This window comes from Rhododendron vialii, chromosome 11a (genome assembly GCF_030253575.1).
Source record: "Rhododendron vialii isolate Sample 1 chromosome 11a, ASM3025357v1".
Classification (NCBI taxonomy): Eukaryota; Viridiplantae; Streptophyta; class Magnoliopsida; order Ericales; family Ericaceae; genus Rhododendron; species Rhododendron vialii.
Genome location: NC_080567.1, coordinates 18,078,036 through 18,091,009, shown reverse-complemented (window position 1 = coordinate 18,091,009; position 12,974 = coordinate 18,078,036). Strand labels below are relative to the sequence as shown.

Sequence of the window (12,974 nt, the reverse complement as noted above, 5' to 3'; positions counted from 1 at the left end):
AAAAAGTCAACTGGAAATTCCCATCCCTCTTGTGTTTGCTTTCGTGTCTTGTTTGTACCAAAAACAACGACCAGGGACTTTAAAACAAGAGACTTCTTCACTCTTCAGATCCCTTTCGCTTTTGAACGAACTCTTCGTCCCTTCCGTTGCGGGTCATACACTCTGGCTGCCTGGCTCCATTTACAATATCTTCTCTCTCTCTCTCTCTCTCTCTCAAGAGATATTAGTTGGTCTCTGCCGAACTTTTGCAGACCAAAAGTGCTAGCAACAAAGAAAAAGTACTCAAAAATTACCCGGAATACACTTGTCGAGATATTTATGACCGGTAATAGACGTTTATTACCAATCATAAATACGTTGTTCTGGGTAAAAAAAAAAAAATTTACCTAGCATTGCCCTCTGCAGAGTATTGGTTTGACTTTTTTCTGTAAAAAACTTCAGGGATCATCAGGGCTAGCGTATCTCATTCAGTCATTTGTGCTTATCACCTCTCTCTCTCTCTCTCTCTCTCTCTCTTACTAAGCTTGTGTCATTTGATATTGATATCTAATGGCTATCATCATCATCTTCTTCCTCCTCTTTTCCTCAATCTTCCTAAATACAGAAGCCATAGATAAGAATTGTCCACCGGCTAAGTGTTTCCCAAATGGCCCTGAAATTCAGTTTCCTTTCTCAATCAAAGGGCTTCAGACCCAGAATTGCAGCTACCCTGGTTTCAAACTACTTTGCAAGGAAAACAAAACCACAATCCATTTTCCATCATATGGGGATTTGGTTGTCAAATCCATCTCTTATGATTCCAAAAGACTGAGTCTCCTTGATCCCGAAAATTGTGTCCATCAAGTCTTTCTAAACCTCGATCTCTCTCGAACCCCGTTCCATTACTACTACATTCTGAAATACTACACGTACCTCAATTGCTCTGCTCCACTTCCACGTCCCTTCGTGCAAGTTCCATGTATGAGTGGATCCGAGTATCATGTCTATGTTGTCGCATCGTTTGGGGTTGTTCCGGATTCTTGTAAGCCTGTGAAAACAGTAGCAATTCCATTTTCGTACAGTCCTTATCTCGCTGATGATAGTTTTGGACTGGGAATTACTTGGGACGTGACTCGGCGGGAAGATTTCGTCACATGTTTCAGTGCAGCACGCGGAAAGGGTAAATTTTTCATCCTCCTCGATCTTTTTCCATTGTGAATTTCTTTGGATGATTATCGACTATTTTAACTCCGAAAAAATTGACCAAAATATAGTACTCCGTACTTGATAAAAACAAGGTACAGTAAATCAAGAAATTAGTTTCTTAATTAATGCTGATCATTATTTATTAGTACAAGAGGTGCAGGCAGGGGTATTTTGGAATAAAAGAGCACATGGTTTGAATATTTAACAATTGAATTCGTGTGAGTGAAGCAAGGAATATATAAAGTTATAGATCCCATCTATTGGCATAATTTCTGTGTAAACCAATCCTTAATTTAATTTTCTACACAACTCTAAACCAACCAATTTTTATTTTTCTCACAGTACCGAGTTACTTACTATAACTTTTACTGTTACATTTGTGCAGTCCTGAGTATACTCGTCTTCATTTTCATGGTTGCAACCCTTGTCAGTGTCAAGACTTACTGCTCCAGAAGTGCTTGGTTCGAGAAGTTATGTGGGTATTATGCTACCCTCAAACATGCAAAATTCTCCCCGAGGGAGGCGAGAAATCAGGTCAAAACATCAGTAGGATACGGAAATCATGGAAGTGAATTCAGAAGCATGCTTCCAAAATGAAAATTTTACCTGGAAAACCGCGTCAATGGAGAAGCTTCTGTTAGTAATCCTCAACCTAAGTTAAAAGTTTCCAATTTCAGAAGTCAGAAGACTGAACGGAAGTTCCACAGCTGTTCTGAGTTTCCGACCATAGTAACTGCTTACTCAGCCATTTTCGCGGGCAGTTTGAGTCCTGTTCAATCTCACATATATATATCCAGTAGAAGGGGTGTCCTGTAGATTATACGAAAAATTCAAGAAATATAAAGTATGAATAGAGTATGTATCAGTTTGTGTAATACACAGTACACTATGGTTTCTTTGTGGTTTGAAAATTGTCACAAGAAGTTCAATTCTATGATGAACCTCCTCGCGTTATCCCAGGATAATCATTTTTTTTTCTTGTAAAGCTATTTCTTATTGAACCAAAGAAAACCAGAGAAGCCATTGGAGTTTAATTTTTGTGCTATAGTGAGTTGAATTATGATATATTTATGAACGTGTATTTCCAGAACAAACGCAAATATTAAAAAAAATTAGACAATGAACTTAATTTCTGAAGAGAGAATAGCGAATATTCTAATTAAGTACTGTTGCTTTGGAGAAAAACAAATTAAAGAAAATTTATTGCGTGTGGCCTACGATTTTGTATATATTTTACTCCCTCCATCTTGCAAAAATAGACCACTACACAGAGACGTATAATTTTTGGATAAAAAAAGTACTTCTTTGTATAATTTTTAGAATTTCAAGACACCTAATAAAAAAACTAATTGAGATTTTTAACATGGTGTCAAGAAATTTAAAAAAATGTACATGGAAGTACTTTATCTTTTTATCTAAAAATAGCGCATGCTCGTGCCTGAAGGCACGGCTCGATCACAATCAGCACATGCAAATAAATACTACACTCGTGTGCAATATACGGCTTTAACAATCAGCACATGCAAATAAATACTGAAGTCACGTGCAATACATCAGCCCCTTGTCCAACAAATTCAACTTTGCAAAAAATAATAACTCATCATATCCATTGACATGGTTAACTTGAATCAGCAAATAAAGAACAAATAATTTTTCAATCCCAACTTTTGCATACACAAACTCAAATGCATAAAACTTGATAAAATCAAAAAAGACCATCCAAAACACCAATAAAAATACAAATCGATACACACCAACGAAAATGCGTATCTCGAGGCGATATCTAGAAGACAACGCTAAGAGTATCCCTAGAAAAATTTGTCCACAAACACAACTAACGTCAAACGTGTTTGAACATCCTCACCATAACTGTCCGAAATGTCTTTGTATCAACTTCTACATACCAATTTTGAGCATGCACAAGAATTTGGCTACGTTTGAGATCACTAAATCACAATTTAAGTATGAGAATAAGCATTTATGGAAAATGTTCAAGACTATAGCTACCTTATTAGTCCGCCACTATCTTAATCTAGTTGTATTGATCCCTTTGAGCTTCAAGGCTTCTTGATCCCAATCCTAAGAAAGAATGATATGTTAACAGAAGCTCAGTTAGTACGCCAAGTTAATTGTTTAAGGGATGATATAAGGTAACAGAAGAAAACAAAATTGTAATACTTTGCAACCTGTTGTACCTGATATGATAAAGCACACTGCAGCAAAACTTCAGGGTAAATATTGGTAGCAGGCTATTAACAATCAAGATAAGCATGAAAAGAATTAAATTGAAGTGAGGAGAGCACCCAATACAACTTCAGGGTAAATATTGGTAGCAGGCTATTAACAATCAAGATAAGCATGAAAAGAATTAAATTGAAGTGAGGAGAGCAACCAATACGGAAAAAAAAAAAAAACTATAATTGTTTCAATCGCTTTGTTGAATTTGTGTTTACAAATCCCTTTGCCATTAGGGAACTTTTAGACAATACAGATAAATCTAAAGGCCCATAATTGTTTTGTCCAAGATCAAAAAATAAAAAATAATTGTTTTGCCCTGAATTAACGGATAGGATTGATTGAGAAACTTTAATAAAAGGTCCAGATTCAAATCAACGCAAACCAAAGGCCAGGATCATTTTTACAACCTTAACTTTCAACGCCCTTATGCTCCTAACAGATATGCCCACATTCTGCACGTCCACAAATTACTCATCTGCAATGTCAATTGCTCATTCAACAAAATTAGTTCCTCCTTATTCTCATCCGATTCCTAAAACAAGATAAGCAAGCATAATGGAAGAGAATTTGATTTAGTAAAGCCCAATGTGCAAACTGAATGTGTAAGTTGAATCAAAGAATTGTGAGGGAAAAGAAATTCATACCAATCTTCTCACACCAAAAAATGGAGACATATTTCCCTAAATCATTTAATCGAACATGTTAGATACACCCAATCATTAAGTACTTTTTACATTAACCCCTTGAAGTCCTTAGACTTTGGACTGATGTGTTTGTTCCATGTGGCGACAAAATTTCATTCTTCATTGTGACATTGCGAATGTTACATTTTAGACAGCCTTAGTCACAGAAAAATGGTACATTTGTGAAGAGGAAAAACAAAAAAAAAAGAGCACGTTCCAGGTTACTTAATTCTAGCAGTGCTTTATATTCCTCAACTAACATAGTAGAAAATGGATTCCACAAAGGAATCAACTTCCGTCTGCTAGAACTATCAATCCCCAAACCCAGACCATTGAGCGGAGGCAAGGGTATGTCTATCGTGTTAAGTGTGATGAATAAGGCTTCATACCATCATGTGTCACATCTCGCTATCTAAACATGCACAAAATCCATTCTTCTAGACCCTCTATATTTGTGACCATATCTTAGGGTCTCTCCAACTCCTACTGCAATGTTAGCTTGAACTTAAATTCAAGTAAAACCACATCAATACTCCCTCCACTCCTTTTCATTTACAGAACTTGCTATCCCGCTAGCAACATTTATCGAAATGTATCACTCCTCAAACTCCTCTCCTCTAACCCAACTCATAGCTTCCACTCAAATCTGAAACTTACCAATCTTACTGAAATTCTGAGTTTAAAGCATTTTCACTCAAACTTCTGCACAACTAACATGGAACTGTAATTGTAGCATCAAAGAAGGCCTTAACATTGTGAATGGCGAAGTCCCTTAACCAATTCTCCTTTCAAAACCACAACATTGCTGCAGTTAAAGCTAAAATGTGTAATTAAAACCAAAACTTTTCCGTTTCTACCATTCACACACATTTATACATACTAAAAGCCAGGCACGCGTGGTGCATGTGCAAATCGTGTTATGCAACATGTAAGCGTAACAAAAGGCATCCCTAATTTATTTTTAACACCAAACCATTCATAAGAACAAAACTTAGAGGCAGAACTCTAACGTACCCTGAATCAACCTGAATGAAAAACCCTTCTCTACTATTGTCCACCCCCACCAAACCCATTTTCTACCAATATTCAATCTTTAGAATAACTTTAAACGGGATCGTTCTAGCAAAGGCTCGTGCCTAAAGGAATGTTCGAATGTAACCTAGTTCCAACATAAGACGGCTATCTCACTCACCCGACAGACAATATAATGCTAAAATGTTGTTCCCATGTCCAAGGGGAGTGTTCCTCCTCTCCCCAAACTGAATGTCTATGCCATTTAAAATAACTTCCCAAGACCAACTTCCCAAGACCAATCAATTTGTTCTCAGATACTTTTCAACAAACCAACAAAAAGGTTAGACAGTAAACAAACTACATAAACATTCAATACTCAGGGGAACGATCCTGGTAAATTAACAACTTTATGTAAGTACAATGATACTCAAAACACTTGCCCATATAGGAGGATCTCAAACCATAAAAGGTGGCACCACCAAATCTATTCAATTACATTAGCATATTCCCGCACAACCAAGAGGCTAGGTAATGGCACCTTCCCCTGGTGCATAGTTCCACTCCCACATTCTCCAAGTCTCATTATTACCTCATGGCTTTAATTTGAATGTACATGCTCCATTTGTAACTTATATCCAAGCCCAGCAGTGACAGAACTACGGATTGAAATAGCATGTGACTTCTGTGTTTGATACATTTCATCGATCATTTGAGGAGTTAAGGTGCATAGATTTCATTTTTTGTAGTGCTAGCGGCACATCACCTCAACCACACCCCTCTCACATACAGGTGGAGCCCGTTCTAGTGGGACCCACCTGTATGTGAGAGGGGTGTGGTTGAGGTGATTTGTCTCTAGCATTTTTGTTTTTTGTATCCAAGGAAAAAAAATCAGGATGAGCCATCATCATCGAGATTACACATTTGCAAAATTCTTGAAAAAATAATCCATCGAGCAGAACACATTCACAAAGTAATTGAATGAATACCCTCAAAAAATATTGATTTACACAGAGTTTAGAGAGAGAGAGAGAGAGAGAGAAAGAGAGAGAGAGAGAGAGAGAGAGAGAGAGAGAGAGAGAGAGAGGAGTTGTAGCATTACCTGGTAATTTAACACATCGAAACCTTTGCTCTGCGATGAAAGGCCACCCCCTCACATACGAGAACTGATTTCCCACCAAATCACATTAACCATTGAATCACAAAACAAATTTGAGATCATAAAACGGGGGGAGACATAAATTCGTTAAAAGAAACCACTTTGCAACATCCAAATCAATCCACAGTTTCGTAAACATTTAATCAAACACCTGGAATGCGTTTAGAAAAACGGACGGGAGAGAGAGAATAGTTTACCTGAATTGAGTTCGGAACTACATTTGCAGCAGGTTCGAACTATATTTGCGCTTTTTTTTATTTATTTCTGTCCCGGCAATAAACTTCAGCACCTAAATTTCAGCAACTTCGGCACCTATTGGAAGATGGGAGAAGGAGAGGAAGAGTGACGAGGGAAGTCATAGCGGTTGAGAAAGAGTGGGTGAAGCAAGAATACTCATTGCAGTCCGCTCTGAATGCTTCTTATTGTCATTATATTGTGAGTCTTTGTCTCATTCAACAACTATGGATTTTGAGTGGTCAAATACTTATATGAAACTCTGATGCCGGGCACACGCAGTCGGATTTTTACAATATTTGTAAAAATTTGATCAAATAATAAGTGAGAAGCATTTTTACGAAAATGTTATGAAAATCCAACTTGTACACACATCGCTTGTGGCCCGGCCTCTATTATCTGTTTTAGCAAATATACGCACGTTAGGTAGAATGCATGTTCAGCGATTTAACGATTGTACACTAATGTTTTGCCTTCATTAAACAACGTTTTTGTCTTAATTATCATGTCTTATAATTAGCTTTTTTTATTACGCACGGGCGAAATTAACGTAATCTATCAACATAACTAGGGAGGTGATAATTCCACGATAGTATTTGTCAAGGACACGACAAATTTCATGGACTGACTATCGTACCCTTAGTCAAAACGGAGCAACCCAATCTTCCTTGCCAAAACAACTCACTTTTCCTCTTTGCCTTCCCTCTTTTCTCTTTCTCTTGGCTTACGATCAAAAAATAAAAATCGTCGCCGTCAGGCAATAATCCTCAATCCTCATTTCTCTCACTCCAATTTCTCTAGTGCCTTCCTGAATTCTCCCTTCCCTCTTTAATTCCTTCACTGCAAGACCCATTTCTCTCTCTCTCTCACTAGAAATTAACCACTATCGCCTCATCCAACCCCCTTCAATCGCATCTTAATTTCCAACACAGGTACCATTCGGAAACTTCTATATATTTAAAATTTAGACTCTGAGTGGTAACACAATTTTATAAAAAGAAAATGAATCTTTTTAATCAATAATAAGAAATGAAGAGGATAGAAAAATTCCCATTTTCTCTGTTCTCTCTTCTCTCTCCACCCTTGGTGTGATGTTTACAGACCACCCCTTTTTCACTTGATAAAAATTAAAAAGTAACTAATGGGTATGGATGTGTTGCTTATTCGAAGTACACTGTTGTCATATGGGCAAAGGTAGTCATCGATCTTGATCTGGTGATCTTATGCGGCGAGGAAGAGGCTGAGTTTGTTGACTTCTACGTGGGTTTCAAAAGAATTTTGAGATTGATTCAATTCAAGCATATTAATATTCAGATTTGAGGCATTCCCAATGGTTGCCCCTGGCGACCAATCCACAAAATCAATTGGAGATAAAGAGGGGCAGAGGAGACAGGAGAGTAGAGAGAGAAGCGGCACAAGTGGGTCTGTTTTACGTCTATAAATCTGTAGTGACGAGAAGGATTGGATTGCTTTGTTTTGACTGAGGGGGTACAATAGTCAGCCCGTGGAATTTGTCGTGTCCCTAACAAATACTGTCGTGGAATTATCACCTCCCACATAACTAAAAGAAAACATACATAATAGTGGCAATAAATATGGAAAAAAATATCCAAACTGAACAGTAAAAAAAAGAAACAACTCTTGGTACGATAATGCTAAATTTTTGAAAATGAGTTATGATGACAGTCTCATACTCATATCTAAACTATTATAGCACGATGAACTCCTAAAACAAAATAAATTGACAAAGTCAAATAATTGGATAGCATGCAACTCAAAATGTTGTAGAGCTATAGTGCATCAAATTCCAATCTTCGCTTCGCTACCTACAAAAGGAACACATAAGAACATTTAATCGTTTATTAGTGTATGATTTGTATTGAAGTAAAAATTAACAGAATGGGTAACAAACAATTTTTTCTTAAAAAATATATATTATTACCTTTTGTTGAGATTTTTTTCCCTGCTTCTCCTCTTGTTCTGTAAATTGTTGCTCCACTTCATCCAAAGCTTTCGAACATATGATATCAGTCTCGATCTCCTTAAGCATAGCCCTCAATGCTTTTGTAACGACCCAAATTTTTGCCCTATTTTTTTTTTTAATACAAATTTGAAATGTTAAAACTAATTCAATAATTAGTTAGATTTATTAATTAAATTACATTATTATGTGTATATTTGATATTACTAAAAAAAAATCGTATTCGAAACATATTATACTTTAGAGATATACATTCATCCCTTATCCTTCGTATCTAAATGCTAATTAGAATTCTATTAAAACTATATATCTCTCTCCTCCCGAATTCCACCACCTCTATACTTCTCCTCTATAAATACCTCTCTCCTCTCTCACAAAACAACACTCCTAGTCCTCTACAAAAACAAAAAAAAAAAACAAGAAAAGAGGGATCACACCCTTTCGATTTTCGTCCATATCACGTCCCTCTATTCACGGCATGTTTCCTCCTAGTTGCTGTCGTTTTTAGGCCTAAGTTTCTTCACGAAAGTTGTAGAGGGCGTCGAGAGCTTCGATTTCGACCAAGAATCGCCCAAAACGGTCAAAAATTTATAGAGTTATCGCCATTCAAAGTTAGGTAAAATTTTCGGATTCTGATTTCCAGGCAGATTTAGCGATCCTTCTAAACTTTCATTTTTCTACTACTTAGAGTGGTTTTCGGGCTTAGACTTCTTCATGAAAGTCGTAGAGCGTTTCAAGATCTTCGCGATAGACACAAGAATCATCCAAAACGGCAGATGTTTGGTCAAGTTATTCCAGCCCTAAGTTGCTGCTAGAATATCAATTTTTCGCCACCAAACGAAAACCTACCGGACTCCACCGAATCGCCTTGTCCAGATTAAAGATATTATAATCCATATCCTACCTTCTCCTAAGTATAATAAGTGTTTATGTATTGTTGTTTAACGTTTCGGAGAAGGAGAAATCAACCCCGACGTCGCACGGTATCTCACGGTATTCCCCTATTTTTGTTTCGAATAGTCACTGTTCATGTGTAGCTTTTTTTTTTGGAAAAGAAGATGCTGATATTAACACTTATCCCCTTGGGTTTTCTGAGTTTATGATTTCGGCCCAGATGTATTAATAACATATTAACCTTAATCCCTGTGTTTCTTACTCTAGAATTTCGGACTATAACAAGTTTTGTCCTTTTGTTATTATAATGCGAGGAAATTATGTTTAGTTTTGTTAATAACATTAACAAGTTAAGTGAAGTCACTTGTTTAATAAAAATTGCTTGCACAAGTAGTAATGTATGAGTATCGGCCTAGTCATAAAATATTAAGGGATTATTTACTTGCACACTATCAATTGTCATGCTTGCTTTCACATAGAAACATATCATGTTTATTGATTACGTTATTATGGATTCTTGATTGTTGTATTTGTTGGATCAGAATTTGGTTCGCTTGGTGGTTTCAAATGAGAATTTTGCAGACGTTGTAATTGTTAATGAAAAAGGAAAAACAGATGAAGGTTGTGGGCTTAGCAGGACCTCGGGGTCGCCTGACAGGACCCCGTATCGATTGGGGGTAGCCTGGTAGGACCTTGAGGGTAGCCTGAAAGACCCGGTGTTGCTAGGGTGGCCAAGCAGGACCTCAGGGGTAGCCTGGCAAGACCTCAGGTATTGAGGATAGCCTAGCAGGACCTTGAGGGCAGCCTGATGGACCTAGAATTGTGAGGGTGGCCAAGCAGGACCTCAGGGGTAGCCTGGCAGGACCTCAAGTATTGAGGGTAGCCTAGCAGGACCTTGAGGGCAGCCTGATGGACCTGAATTGAGTGGATAGTCTACTAATACCTCGTGATATTGAAGGTAGCAGGACATTTAAAATATGAGTTCGTAAGACGATGGATACTATGGTGCAGGTATAATTATGAAATGTGAGATTCAAAAGAAGGTAATTTAAAGGCTTGCTAATAGATTTACTTATTTAATGCTGGTCGTTCTATTATTTCCATATGAATTGTGATAAGACTGCTTAGCTGTAAAGTAAGGGGTTGGTAGGGTTAGGATTATTCTACTGAGTGAATTATCACTCACGGATACGTTTGTATCCTGGTAAATCGGTTGCTTCGGCGATCAATTTACCAGAGTATGCAGGATTCAATGGTGGAGCAGTTTGACATAGGAAGAATACTAGGGGCGGAGACCGAGTATGCTTGGGATCTGTATCAAGACTAAAGTCGCTCTGAAGTTATTTCAATAAATTGCCAGATTTTATTAAGGTTAAATAAATATTTTTTTTGAATCAGTATCTTCCATGAGAAGTCGGCTCAATGCTTGTCAGACCAATGTTTACCTTTGAATAAAAGTTTTGTATTTTCAATTTGAGTTGAAATAAAGAAATTCCTATGTTGATACTTCCGTGTTTATTTGGTTGACTAAAGAAATCTTTTTCGAAAAATAATAATTTATGCTGTCGATATTCGTTTAAAATATCGAGGCGTTACAGCTCTCATATCCATGAAATTTAGTTTCAAGTTTTTGAAGATTGTTGCTTTAGGCCATGTGGGTGGGAGGTCATTAACTATAGCTTGAACCAAATGCTCAATGTTTGGCTTGCAGCCTTTTTTCCTTAGACTATGAAATTGATTTTCTTTAGTTAGAATGTGCACTCTCACAATTGAGTTTGGCATTGGCCCTTGCTCAAACTCCATCCACAAATAGTGGACATTATGCTCATCTTCCATCAAAGCATTCATCAAATGTGTAACATTTTCTGTAACATATTTTTGAAATATTGTTCACTTCACATGCATCCAGCTTGGTGATAGAAGGTCTACTATTTTTCCTATTGTTCACTTATATTTTCTCCAACATTTTGCTAGGCTCAACATGCCTCTATTTTTCATCAAACAAAATTTTCAATTGGTAAGCCCTCAACATATCTAAGTGATCAAAATTTTCGACGTTTAGATTCAAGATCGTATACTGCATTCAACATATTTAAGTGATCATTACGACGCAAACATGGAGGAGGCCTCATGAAAACCTACATAAAATGTTACATATACAATCATTGGAACCTAAAAGTTCTCAAGCGAAACAATTTACGACATGTGTAAGTTTAAAACTTATTTAGAATCTCTGTAGGGGTAAAAAAGAAGGTGTTCATAATCATGTACCGGTTCAGCTCTCCATAAATCGTATCTTTCATTTCAAGATTTTTTTTTCCAACTTGCATGCGTATATAAAAAATTATCTTTAAAATGTGGAAGGGAAAGAAAATAGAAGTTATAAGCATCATACTTTGTTTTTGTTTTTTTTCCATTGGTACCACTTGGCTGCTCATTTTCCTTGCCCTTTGTGGTTGCTCTTTGTCTTTGTTGTGTCATTTCTTCTTGCCTTCAATTTTCCTATTAATAATTGAATAGGCGAAAATATTAGTTACAAAAATAATGTTGTGAGCAACCCCTCAAGTAAAGGGAATGAAATATAGGAAAAGAAGAGCTGTAAATGCATTCAGTCCTACGCCATTTTTTGGTCACTACCCATTCTTCTCATTTGACAATAGAAAAATATGACTTATGTATATGTGTACTCTCAAAAGGTACACAATTAAGTAGTTACTATAACTTACATCCGTAGATCACAAATTAGCTTAAAAAATGTGGCAGGGAAAAAACATGGAAGTTATAAGCATCGTACCCAGGTTTTCTCTTTTTCGTTGGAACCAGTTGCCTTATCTTTTCCCTTGGCTTTTGTGGTTGTTGCCTGTCTTTGTTGAGCCATTTGTCCTTGCCTTCGATTTTCCTGTAAATAATGTGTAGCCAAAAATTTTGGTAAAAATGTTTCCCACTTATTTGTTTGTTCGATTTTTCACAAATTTTATCCAAATCTGACTTACACACGCATCGTGTGCCCCGGCCTGTAGTATTAAGTATTAACCTATTGTGATAAATAAGCAACAATTAAACTCTCAAAAATTCTATCGAATTTTTATATAGAGTAATAACAATTGACATCAACAATACAATTCGCGACGGTGTGGTGGCCCACACATTTTTCCTACATAATTCTTAACCGTTTGATTTAACATACATTTCTCTGCATAAATCCTAGCCGTTGAGATGTTCAACATGGTCAGTTTTTTTTGGCAATGAACGAATTTTTTGGGTTGACATTATATTGAGTTAATTATGGACGAAATTTTTGGTCAATCTTTTGCCATTATGGACATTATATGTTTGGGTGAACAATGTTTGACATTATATGGAAGAATTTTGGTAAATATAATGACTGATTTATAGGGAAGAATTTTGGTGATTATGCGGGAAGAATTTTGGTGATTATACGGGAAGAATTTTGGTGACTTGATTGGGTGATTAAACGGGAAAAATTTTGGTAATGAATTTTCGTTGATTGGGTTTTTTTTTCCCGAAACCAAACATGAATCAAATCTTTTTACCAAAAAAAGATTGGAATATTTGACTTTCAAAGCAC

The 12,974-nt window shown here is 36.6% G+C and overlaps 1 long non-coding RNA gene across 4 annotated transcripts; it reads right to left on the bottom strand.

The window, feature by feature from the left end:
* Positions 1-381: 381 nt before the first annotated feature.
* On the bottom strand, positions 382-6,716 carry LOC131308390 (uncharacterized). 4 transcript variants are annotated; one of them, XR_009194420.1, is made up of 6 exons: positions 6,474-6,716; positions 6,220-6,283; positions 3,831-3,955; positions 3,381-3,434; positions 3,193-3,264; positions 382-1,995 (listed from the first exon to the last, which is right to left on the bottom strand). It is a non-coding gene; the product is annotated as an uncharacterized LOC131308390 (long non-coding RNA). The 4 variants fall into 4 exon arrangements; XR_009194423.1 differs by lacking the exon at positions 6,220-6,283; XR_009194422.1 differs by lacking the exons at positions 6,220-6,283; positions 6,474-6,716 and having other exon boundaries at positions 382-3,116; positions 3,831-5,859.
* Positions 6,717-12,974: the final 6,258 nt, after the last annotated feature.